This window comes from Bombina bombina, unplaced genomic scaffold (assembly GCF_027579735.1).
Source record: "Bombina bombina isolate aBomBom1 unplaced genomic scaffold, aBomBom1.pri scaffold_490, whole genome shotgun sequence".
In the NCBI taxonomy this organism is placed as follows: Eukaryota; Metazoa; Chordata; class Amphibia; order Anura; family Bombinatoridae; genus Bombina; species Bombina bombina.
In genome coordinates this window covers 131,916-145,223 of record NW_026512754.1, presented here as the reverse complement: position 1 = coordinate 145,223, position 13,308 = coordinate 131,916, and the positions used below count along the sequence as shown (strand labels likewise).

Below are 13,308 nucleotides of genomic sequence, written 5' to 3'. Positions count from 1 at the left end.
GTCTCAGGTGTTATACAAAAGGCCTGCAAAGGGCTTTAACATAGAGATACATGCATACACCTGTCTAAATATGTATATATATATATATATATATATATATATATATATATATATGTGTGTGTGTGTGTGTGTACATATGTATTTATGTGTTTTACTGTATATGTACTGCACATATTTTACATTCCAGTGTTCTTCACTTACAGGATAATGTCCTTTTTATTGTAAATACATACACACACACACACACACATATATATATATATATATATATATATATATATATATATATATATATATATATATATACACACACACTTGTATATCTAATACTATAAATATATAGGTATAAATAAGTATTTTACATGAACATTACCAGTAACCACATATATATATATATATATATATATATATATATATACAGTTGCAAGAAAAAGTATGTGAACCCTTTGGAATTATATGGATTTCTGCACAAATTGGTCATAAAATGTGATCTGATCATCATCTAAGTCACAACAATAGACAATCACAGTCTGCTTAAACTAATAACACACAAAGAATGAAATGTTGCCATGTTTTTATTGAACACACCATGTAAACATTCACAGTGCAGGTGGAAAAAGTATGTGAACCCCTAGACTAATGACATCTCCAAGAGCTAATTGGAGTAAGATGTCAGCCAACTGGAGTCCAATCAATGAGATGAGATTGGAGGTGTTGGTTACAGCTGCCCTGCCCTATAAAAAACACACACCAGTTCTGGGTTTACTTTTCACAAGAAGCATTGCCTGATGTGAATGATGCCTCGCACAAAAGAGCTCTCAGAAGACCTACGATTAAGAATTGTTGACTTGCATAAAGCTGGAAAGGGTTATAAAAGTATCTCCAAAAGCCTTGCTGTTCATCAGTCCACGGTAAGACAAATTGTCTATAAATGGAGAAAGTTCAGCACTTCTGCTACTCTCCCTAGAAGTGGCCGTCCTGTAAAGATGACTGCAAGAGCACAGCGCAGACTGCTCAATGAGGTGAAGAAGAATCCTAGAGTGTCAGCTAAAGACTTACAAAAGTCACTGGCAAATGCTAACATCCCTGTTAGCGAATCTACAATACGTAAAACACTAAACAAGAATGGATTTCATGGGAGGATACCACAGAGGAAGCCACTGCTGTCCAAACAAAACATTGCTGCACGTTTACAGTTTGCACAAGAGCACCTGGATGTTCCACAGCAGTACTGGCAAAATATTCTGTGGACAGATGAAACCAAAGTTGAGTTGTTTGGAAGAAACACACAACACTATGTGTGGTGAAAAAGAGGCACAGCACACCAACATCAAAACCTCATCCCAACTGTGAAGTTTGGTGGTGGGGGCATCATGGTTTGGGGCTGCTTTGCTGCATCAGGGCCTGGACGGATTGCTATCATCGAAGGAAAAATGAATTCCCAAGTTTATCAAAACATTTTGCAGGAGAACTTAAGGCCATCTGTCTACCAGCTGAAGCTCAACAGAAGATGGGTGTTGCAACAGGACAATGACCCAAAGCATAGAAGTAAATCAACAACAAAATGGCTTAAACAGAAGAAAATACGCCTTCTGAAGTGGCCCAGTCAGAGTCCTGACCTCAACCCGATTGAGATGCTGTGGCATGACATCAAGAAAGCGATTCACACCAGACATCCCAAGAATATTGCTGAACTGAAACAGTTCTGTAAAGAGGAATGGTCAAGAATTACTCCTGACCGTTGTGCACGTCTGATCTGCAACTACAGGAAACGTTTGGTTGAAGTTATTGCTGCCAAAGGAGGTTCAACCAGTTATTAAATCCAAGGGTTCACATACTTTTTCCACCTGCACTGTGAATGTTTACATGGTGTGTTCAATAAAAACATGGCAACATTTCATTCTTTGTGTGTTATTAGTTTAAGCAGACTGTGATTGTCTATTGTTGTGACTTAGATGATGATCAGATCACATTTTATGACTAATTTGTGCAGAAATCCATATAATTCCAAAGGGTTCACATACTTTTTCTTGCAACTGTATATATATATATTTAATAATAAAAAAGTACATTATTTTTCTATGTGAAGAACAAAGGAATGTAAAATATGCATAATGCGTGTTATTGAAATATTAAATATATGTATTCTATGTATTTAGAATATTTTACATGTACAACACGTATAATAATTTTAAATATTTTGTATTATTTTTTTTAATAGTTATTTAATATTTCAATAACTTACATAGAAGATAGCAATTCTTCATGTGAGCTAACCTTACAGCATTAGTCCTAAGTTGTGCATTTAGAAATATATATACAGGTATAGGTATATAGAAATATGTTTTTACAATAAAAAAGAACATTGTTCTGTATGTGAAGAACATTGAAATGTGAATATGAATAATTCATGTTGGGTTTAGTACACTTGAATAAATGCGAACTGGTTAGAATGCGAGTAAGGGTGTTAGTTCTATTTTGCAGTTTTCATGCTCCATTGAAGCCAATGACAGAATAGATTAACGCGGTTGCGATATTCTAAGTCCAACTCTTTTTGCGCGACCGGTTATTGCTCGCGTGCAATTGTTTTACTTTCAACTCGTAATACAGGCGCAACTCAATGCGCACAAAAAGCCTCCATCTAGCGATGTTGATGCAAGAGCAAGAAATAGTGCTCCACTCATAATCTAGCCCTTTGATGGGTTGTGGGTTCAAAGAACAAACACACCTATTTCAAATACATAAAATAAGATAAAGGACAACATTATCATTTTATATTCTGCAGCTGGCATAATGAGCCTATGGAAACACGTTAAAGGGACAATGTACTATAAAATAGTTTTTCCCTTAAGTGCAGTAATATAGCAATTTCCCACCCTGGAGCATTCTGGATGTTGTAGTTCTAGTGTAGCAGGCCTTTGGCGCAAAGTATTGCAGCTCCAAGCTGAAACAATGATCAGTCAGGGGATACCCGTATTTGGTAAAATGTTACTTGAATTGAAGCATGTTTGTAGCGTTGTGATATATTTAATTGGTTAGTGGGTAACTCAACTACCTGTTAAAACATTAGGGCATAACTTTTTAACCCAGGCAAGGCCATATCAGTTCTCCATCCTTGCAAAGATGACAAAGGTAACCTTTAACTTAGTGCTTTTGAGTATCTTAGACAAGGACATTACTTAAATAATACTATTAACATTACCTTAAAGGGATAGTAAACACCAAAAATGTTATTGTTTAAAAAGATAGATAATCTCTTTATTTACCATTCCCCAGTTTTGCATAACCAACACTGTTACAGAAATACACTTTGTATCTCTCTAATTACCTTGTATCTCAGCTTCTGCAGACTGCCTCCTTATCTCAGATCTTTTGACAGACTTCCATTTCAGGCAATTAGTGCATGTGCATGAGCACAATGCGCCTACATAGGTTTAACTTTGAATAAAGAATACCAAGAGAACAAAGCAAAGTTGTTTAAAATTACATGCCCTATCTGAATCATGAAAGTTTAATTTGGACTTTACTATCCCTTTAATTATTATTATTAGACCACTAGAATGTCCATATTTTCTTCCACTGTAAGAACTGACCAATAATAAGGTCTTCAAAAATGTCAAATTATAGCTCAATTATCTTAAAAAAGAAATACACTAGATAGATCTGAGATGCTAGATTACCCCTGACTTTGTATATATTTTTGAGAAATATTAGCCGCAGTGGAACAATTTGTGTAAATATGAACCCCATAATTCCATTTAACCCCCATTTAAGCCCCCAGGCAGCCATATATTTGATAAATGTATGTTTTTATATTCTGTATAAAATACATGAGTAGAGAGAAATAAAAAATGGTTTCATCAAATGTAGAATACTCAATTTGCATTCTATGCAGATGTTATAATAGTCAAAAGACAAGCTTTTTTACTTATTATTTTCTCCAATGCAATTCTTAGACAATGAGTAAAAATGAAGTATATTTTCCATATGTTACTCCAATCACACAGGATGATGTAATAAGAAATGAGGAGAAGATGTATTATATGACCTAAAGCAGCAGAATCAGCTAGAATCTCAGTTGCTATTATACTTTACGTCCATGACCTGCTCATTTTCATAGTCTATTAGCCGAGAGGTCATTTTCTTGAATGGATTTTTGGGCTCCAGCGCACAGCTGGAACTGGATGTACTTCAAATTGAAAGAGGATTTTATTTTTGCAAGAAATGGCACTGTAAAGAAAGACATCCTAAAGTGAAAGTTAACAGAAAGTACTGATGCAAAGCCTTATTGTCACTGTTTCTACATTTCCCTCATAGGTGGCCAAACCTTTTTACTTGCAACGTTCCCTCAACATGAACTTGAAAAATGGAAGTAAAGATTTTACAACTGGAGAAAATAGAGATTTGTGTAGAGGAGATATATAGAGCCACTGCCACAAAAAATGATTAATGAGAACCCAGGGTACTAACCATTTATGGTAAAGCTAATTCGTTTTGTATTTATTAATATCATCAAATAAATCTGCATCTTTCTAATATTCCATTCGTTTTTTACTGATCTCTGTTTAAGTCTGATATAAATATGAATAAAACATAACACTTTGCTGTAATGCTACAGAATAATTATTTTTTTTGTCAAACATTTAAAGGGACATTGTACACTAGAGTTTTCTTTGCATAAATGTTTTGTAGATGATCCATTTATATAGCCCATCTGGTAGTTAGTGTTTTTATAAAAATGTATAGTTTTGCTTATTTTTTTAAAAACATTGTGCTGATTTTCAGACTCCTAACCAAGCCCCACAGTGCCAGATGTATACACGCGTTTACATATTCCTACAGGTTCCTGTTTATGTTATCTGTCTTTTCATTTGCAGGGAAGGGGGGAGGTGGGAAGTGTCTGCTTTTTTGTTTACCCAGCCCCTTTCAGTGGGTGTCCCAGACTACCTCATCAACAGTGCTAAACCCGGGAGCTTTTAGTACATTTTTAAAAGGTTTTATACTGGATTTTTAGATCAGTATATGTGCATATTCTTCTTTATAGTAGTGTCTATTACGTGCAGTTATATGAATATTGGTGTATACTGTCCCTTTAATGCAACATGTTTCTTTAAAAGCAAGCGTTGGACACTCATTTACATGGCACACGAGTATTTGCTGTGATACATGGCGCTACAATAGAGGCAAACAAGGCAACCATCTTCGGGCGCCTTTGTAGGCGGGCACAAATTTGGTGCATTACATCATTTTTGTTATGTATATATTAATTTTTTTGCTGCCTATCTTGGGCTTCATAGTGGCGGTTATTTGTGCTTGCATAATAGCTACAACGGGAGGGGATTCGCCTGAAACATAGGGAGGTAGAGAGTAAAGGTCAGCCAGAACAGCTGGAAGCATCTAGTGAAAATATCTCACTAATGTACAGACTCTATGCTCCCTGCAAAACTTTAGTAGCCTTTAGAAAAGTTGGTGGAGCCTATGACAGCAGTGAGAGTCACCTCCACTCATAGCCTAATCAATATTGCTGGGTCTGATGGGCATTTGTAGGAGCACTGACAATCTGTATATATATATATATATATATATATATATATATATACATATACATAGAAATAGCAATCAATCCCCCTAAGGGGAAGAAAAGTGTTTCACTCTCCGGTCTTTAAAAGTAAGCCAAAAGCTTTAATCAGTCTTCCAAGAAAATCAGCAGAGGTTAAGTCCTAATCCCCTTGGTTCCCAGCAAGTTACTAACTTGATCTGGACCTTAGCCCCTCCCCTTCCATGCGACCCGGTGCCCGAGATCTCCTAACACCCCTGTACTAAATTCCTAACAGTTACAGAAGCACTCACAGCACAGCAGTTGATCTTCTTTTCTTTTAATAATATAAAAGCTGAATCCCATCATGCCCATTCAATTAAATCCCTCCCACCCTGCAGTCATGATGATTAATAAACAGTACACCGACCTACTCCTACCCAGTACCCACCTGTGCACATTGTCAGTGAGATCTTGTTCCCCAGAAAGTGTGAATAAGTCAGTGTTTAATAGAACTATAGAAGAAGTACAATAGTACATTATGAAACTTCAAATAAGTGTCTTAAAGGGACAGAAAACAAACCATTGGGATAGAGAAAAAAAAATATGACATTGTGACTGTGTACAGTGTTTTTTGGTGTTTTTTTTTTTTATTTGTTTTTTTAACCGATTAATCAATCGACCAACTAATCGATTATGAAAATAATCGTTAATTGCAGCCCTATATATAAACACACACACAATCTATAGATCTTTAGATATAACCTTCTGGCTTGAACTAACATATAGACTGGCATTGTTTTATGTAAATAATTATGCGCACATTTTCTGATTACCCTAGTTAATAACCTAATTTTGCAATATCATCTTATTTCATCTTTTTTCAAAAATCTAGGTTTAGCCACAGGATATTTAATTGAATGCAGAGGAAAGTATGTGATAAAGTCACATCTTGAATATATTTTCTAGGATGTATGTGATGAATTCACTCTCTTTTAAGAATCTTGACTCCCTTCTAGGATATACTACTGAATTGTAAGAAGTAGCAATATCTATGGGTAGATGCATAGTTTTGTGTCATGAATTATTTGTATGATGTGATAATGATGTGTTACACAATGGCACATGTTACCCAGTCCCCTTTTTGACGATTCCATAGCAAGACATGGACATAATGCTTACTGTCACGAATTGCAAGTTTTGTATAATTTATATTTGTATTTGTATTCTTGTTGATTTATATCACTAACCACAACCTTTGATCCATGTTTTGCTATATGACTGTCCATATTGGAGATATATGAGCATTCATTGTGGAAGCTCAATTCAGGACTCGTAGACACACGAGTATTCTTTGCTAAGCAGTAGTTTGTGACTGACTTAAGTGATAGAGGAGCGTATATATGCTTGTTACATGTGGAGACACTTGAGTTATAATATAACCCTTTGTGTACTAATGACGGCTCTGAGCCATCACAAATAGTCCCAGTCATGTGCTAACGACGGCTCAGAGCTGTCGCTAGCACTCGCCCAGCTTGAGGGCAATCTGGGGGCTCCCACTGACTCCCACCCCGGCGATCTTGCCTGTATAGTGACAGGCATCCGGGGCCTTCACATTTCACGCGGTGACGTCACGCTCAACTTTATTTAAAAATTACAATGTACAATATAGGGAAATGAGGGCATGCTGCTTAGAAACCTGTATCTCAGGCATCTAAGTAGCTACAGACCCCCAAGGCCCACCGTTGGAAAGGTAATCGCCTATCCTTTCCAATGGCATGAGTCTTGGAGAAATCCATCTTAGCACCCAGGTGGGAATAAATAAAAAGATGTGATAAAGTATAAGAGAAATTTGGCCACAAAAAAGGGGCCAAATAACCTTAAAACATAGGCGCTGATTAAAACTTAAAATAGATAGTGAAAAGTGTATAATGAAAAATACATATAAATATATATGTATATGTGTAATGATAATAATGAACCTTAGAATGTGTACTAGCCAATCTTGGCAAAAATAAATGGTCCAAAAGATGTGTAAAAATTTATATAAATTTAATACAAGTGAATAAAAATAAAAATAAAAAATACAAATATACAAAATATCATATGCGTTGATCAGGCGCAATGGATAGTGTAGTATACATATCAAAATTGCAACAATGAATATAATGCTACATAAACAACTGCAATAGAACTATAGTAAAAAATGGCTACAATAAATTAAATAGAACAGAGAAGAAACAAAAACAGTGGGTTTCCAAACGATGACTCAATGGTGTTTGTTAGGGAAATTCGAAGAACAAGTGTCACATGAAGAAGCTGGAATACCTAAAGAACCGAATCAAAATGGCAGAAGAGATACCAGAAAAAGGTGTTCACTTTTACTTTCACCGAGATTGGTATAAAGACTGTGTGTTCTCCTCTCTGTGGCATCTTCTCTGGTAACAGCAACACCCCCTCAGCAAAGCGTTCCAATATGGCGATGCAATTTCAGCGGAATATTCGCCCGAATAGCTTCTGCTGCTGATGGGTAGCTGAACCCAATTCTTACGGGAGCCTTAGAGGGACAAACCACTTCTTGGAATAGGAGCAACGCGTTTCAACCCGTTATGGGTCTTTTTCAAGCTCCTGATGGAATCTACGGCTGTCTATTTAAAGGCAGTAAGGCATCCTTATTGGTTAAAAATAGAAAATGGGCGTGATTGCCCTACTTATTCTGATAGCTAGTGAGGGATTGAAGAAGGATCAGTCCAAGAACGATACATACATCAATAAAAGAGTAGGACACAATGTAACTCATATTAGCGTTATGTTAAATAAAAAAGACAACATTACTAAACGCTTTGCTCCTATTCCAATAAGTGGTTTGTCCCTCCAAGGCTTCCGTAAGAATTGGGTTCAGCTACCCATCAGCAGCAGAAGATATTCGGGCGAATATTCCGCTGAAATTGCATCGCCATATTGGAATGCTTTGCTGAGGGGGTGTTGCTGTTACCGGAGAAGTTGCCACAGAGAGAACACACACGTCTTTATACCAATCTCGGTGTACGTAAAAGTGAACACCTTTTTCTGGCATCTCTTCTGCCATTTTGATTCGGTTCTTTATGTATTCCAGCTTCTTCATGTGACACCAATATCACCTCTTGTACTTGGCATAATTATACAATGCATAGATGTTCAGCATAATTATGCAACACAAAGTGCTCACCATCAGTGTATAGGCGCCCATCATTATTATACAGGACATTCTGTTTTGTTTTTCAGTGTGTAAACCCTCAACATCATTATAGAGTGCAGCATATACGTTATCCGTGTAGAGGCACTCTGCATTAACTATACTATATTATTGTATAGATGCCTTGCATTATCATATAGTGCAGAGAGGTATGTTTATTAGTGTAAAAAAAACTTGCCAGTATGCCACTGCAAGTTAATGTAATCTGATAGGGCTTGAAAAATGTACATTTTAGGGAAAATTTAGCAAGATTCATTTGAAGCTTCTAAAAACTTGCAGTTCAGGCATGCAAGAGTGAGTCTCCAACCACAAATTTAAGAAGCTGCCTCTGCTTATTATCCTAGGTGGTGGAGATAAATCACCTCAAACTTGCTTTTTGAGGTGAGTGACAGGCCCTACTCTTACACGATTGATTGTCCAAGAGCAGGGGTCAGAATTGAACAAAAGAGCTCTTCTGCAGTCTTAATTTTTGCCAAGTGGCAATTGCAGGTGGACAGGTTCTCTGCTTGATACATTTTCCTGTTAGACATGCTAGTATAAATCTATGTATAATAGTGAAAATCAAAAGAGTTCATCCTGCCTCTAGGTTTGTTTGTTTTATATATTGTCACCTCTGTTTGATTCATTATGCAGAGCCACCACTGCCTTGCTATATGGTGCACAACTTTGGTACATTATGTCATGCAGAAATTACCCATTATAGCTATTATAGTTATAATAAATCAGATTAACAGTCCAGAGTTTAATGTGATAACTATTTTATCTATGATAGAGTAAGTAGATTTCTGTTATCTATAACTGCTCAATAAATCACTAGGACATTTTGTATATAATTTATTGGGGGGGGGATACCGGTGCAAATGCACTTACGGCATATGTGTGTATGCCACTGAAAAACTGCAATAACTTTTACTGGAGCATTTTTGCTAATGGAAGGATATTGAAAACATGCTTTTATTAAAAATTCAAATGCACCCATGCACATTTAAATTTTGACTTTTCTATCCCTTGCTTTAAAGGGAAGTAAAAAGTTCCTACCACACAAATGCAAGGTCAAAAGAAAAATAAAATAACTTAATTACTTTACATTACTCAAATGCCCTTGGTGCTTTCAAGAACGCATCAAAAGCAACTAAACTGCACTTTAATTTGCCAACTCTTGTATTGACTCCAGGCTAGCTGCTAATTTGCCAAATTTGCAGCATTGTTCAACAGGATGTAGTAGAATGAATGTGAGGGGTTCAAGAAGGAACAGGGTCAATTCTCACTCCAAGGCAGAGGAGGTATTTGGGTGTTAAAATAGAGGTGGTTATAGAAATCAGTGAAGCTTGATAGATTTTCACGTGAAGAATTATAGAATGAGACAAACATTAAACATGTGTTTCTGGGACACCTCAGCAGACAATGGCAATGATAGAAAGGTACCATAAAAGGAGACACTGAATGAGAGAAATATGCTTAAAATCATAACTAGGTAATATAGTACAGCCCAGGGAGAGAAGATTGTGCAGTAGAAAAGGCCAGTGATGTAGAGGTCTAGGAGATGTAACAATAATTCTCCTTTTGCTTTGCTACAATAGTGTAGAGTGTGGGTTTTGTAGGGTGTTATGGTCACATTGCAGCAGGTCAAGTAGAGACTTGGAGGATGGGAAGTAAATTGGCTGTAGACTTACTGTGCCAGTAGTTTTAAGGCAAAGCACTGGGCATTGTGTAATAGGGAGAGGCCTTTTAATTAAGGATAGACCAATATCGTTTTTTCAGGGTCGATACGATACCGATTATTGACCGCCTTTCAGGCCAATAACCGATAACAGGAGCCGATATTCTGTACATTTAAAGTTTTGAAAAATCAACACAATTTCTACAGAAATCTGGTATAAACTGAACATGCTTATTAAAATTTTCAACAACATTAAAAGTAAGCAACTGGGAAAAATAAAGTGCTTGAAAATTAACTTATTAAATGGCTTCCCAAAACATAGAAAAATGGCATAAATCCCCTTTAAACTGAACACTGATATAACATTAAATTTAAGTCACTACTGCAAAGCTCTTTATGTATTGCTGACCCCTATGAGCAAACCAAAAGTAATTTAGCTCTGTACTTCAGGGAAATTATGTAGCTTTTAGTGCCACTTAAAGATCACATTTTCCATTTCACAAATCATATATGTTTGTTTATGCAAGTCCATCTACAGGCCTGCCATTGGTGGTATGGTAGTTGGTAACTGAGCTCCCAGGAACACCTGGGCTTGGACTCTTTTATCAGTGCTATTTATTATTAGATGCTATGTCCAGCTTATATGTGCTATAGAGGATTTGTATCACTTAAAACTACATAGTTTCCCTGAAGTACACAGAGCTTAAATTTCTTTTGATTTCCTCCATATAGGTACGTTTCTGGCCGATACTGATTTTCAGAAATTCCAAATATTGGAACTAAAAATCGGCTGCTCCGATATATCGGTCCATCCCTACTTTTAATATGGCAAAACAAATTAAAATTCCAGCACCTGGGACCAGAGAGGTGTGCAAGCTTTAAGGGTATTGCACAATACCCAAATAGATAAAAGTCACAAAAAAGAAGCAGCACCACCAAGTTGTCTTCAACAGATTTATTCGTGCAAACTGCACAGTATCCAAGCCAGACCAACAAACAGCAACGTTTCGGACTTAGTCCTTAATCATGCATAGTTACATAGTCAGATCATGCAGCTTAAATACACCTAAACACCACACCCACCACACATCATACCTGTAGCACACCTGCTATGATGCCCTCTAGTGGCCATTAACAGAAATTACAGTTAAAGACAAGTAATGTCAGAATTAAACACATACAGCTCTTGGTAAAGTAGCAAGTTTAAACATAATATTCCTAAACCACAGAATAATTATATAATACAGAACCCCAAAATTCACCATAAATCATATATCATCACCCCTTAAAGGCATAGAGACCAATCCAGTTCCCTATTCATCCCCCTAGGGTACATTGTGTCCGATCTACTAATCCAAAAGACTTCCCTTATTTTTAGTCTCTTGGTTCTATCACCACCCCGCCTAAGATGTCCTACCTGTTCTAATATTTGAAATCTTAACTGAGTTAAGTTATGGCCTGCAGATAAAAAAATGATTGGCAACGGGGGCATCTAATTTTTTTGTTCTTATACTGCTTTTATGTTGAGTTATCCGTTCACGGACTGTACGGGTGGTCTCCCCAACATACCCCAAAACACATGGGCATTTAATATAATAAACAGCAAAATCAGTGTTGCAAGTATAGTGTCCCCTAATTTCAAATTTTTTACCTGTGCTAGGATGGCTAAATGTAGGGCCCTTAATGATATTATTGCAATTGGAGCAACCCAAGCACAAAAAAGAGCCCAAGTTCTTATTGCCAATGTAACCCTGCACTAATGCCTTTGAAGGGCCAATATCTGCATGCACCAAACAATCTTTCAAATTCCTTCCTCTCTTAAAGGCAGGCATTGGTGGCTCTTTAAACTCAAGTACCTCGGGTTGTATATCTGTAGTATGTGCCAATATTTGGAGATTATTTTACAAATTCTGTTACTTAGTTTAGAATACTGACTGACAAAAATTAGTCTATTAGATTTCTTTTTCACTTTAGCCTGTTTCTGTTCTAGTAGACCTTGTCTGGGGATTTGTTTCACACCTTCAATCTCTTTCTGTATTAAGTTTAATGGATAACCCCTAGCTCTGAAACGGTCTCCCATTTCTACTAATCTTTGTTCTACAGGGCCTGTCTCAGAGACAATCCTTTTGACTCTTAAGAGTTGGCTCCTGGGAAGGGACCTAATCAGAGAAGGGGGATGCATGCTATTATAGTGAAGGAGAGTGTTGCAATCCATTTGGCTGCTGTCAGCACACAAAACATGATCTCTTTCTTGATTTTAAAGAAAGGTTTCTTTAAAATCAAGGAGATCATGTTTTGTGTGCTGACAGCAGCCAAATTAGGCATTATTGATAAGGATACCACACAGTTTCTTAGTAGTTCAGAGGATATTACCCCAGTCCTGTATACACTCCCTAAGGTCCATAAGAGCGTTACTGCCCCTCCTGGACGCCCTATTGTGGCGGGGATGGGGTCTTTATTATCCAAAGTATCTATATACTTGGACAAAATATTGAGACCATCTCTTATTTTAATAACACTGGGAATTTCCTTTTAAAATTACAAAATCTACCATTGGAGAACACTAAAGGGATTCTTTTTAGCCTAGATGTAACTTCATTATATACATCAATTAAACATGAAGCTGGCATTGGTGCTGTAGGTAAAATATTGAGTCAAGATGACAGATATAACACCCTTCATAGGGAGTTTATTTTACAATTGTTGAGCATCATCTTGTGGTGTAACTATTTTTTTATTCAAAGACAATTATTACTTACAGCTACAAGGCACAGCCATGGGTTCCAATGTCGCCCCTACATACGCCAACATATATATGAATGTATATGAGGAATATTTTGTTTACAGTCATCCACTATTTTTACATTATGGCGCCAC

General features: G+C 36.6%; 1 protein-coding gene across 1 annotated transcript in view; it reads right to left on the bottom strand.

The window, feature by feature from the left end:
* Positions 1 to 13,308, bottom strand: part of LOC128644522 (prolyl 3-hydroxylase 2) — a 201,486-nt gene that overhangs the window by 108,731 nt on the left and 79,447 nt on the right. The window lies entirely within an intron of this gene.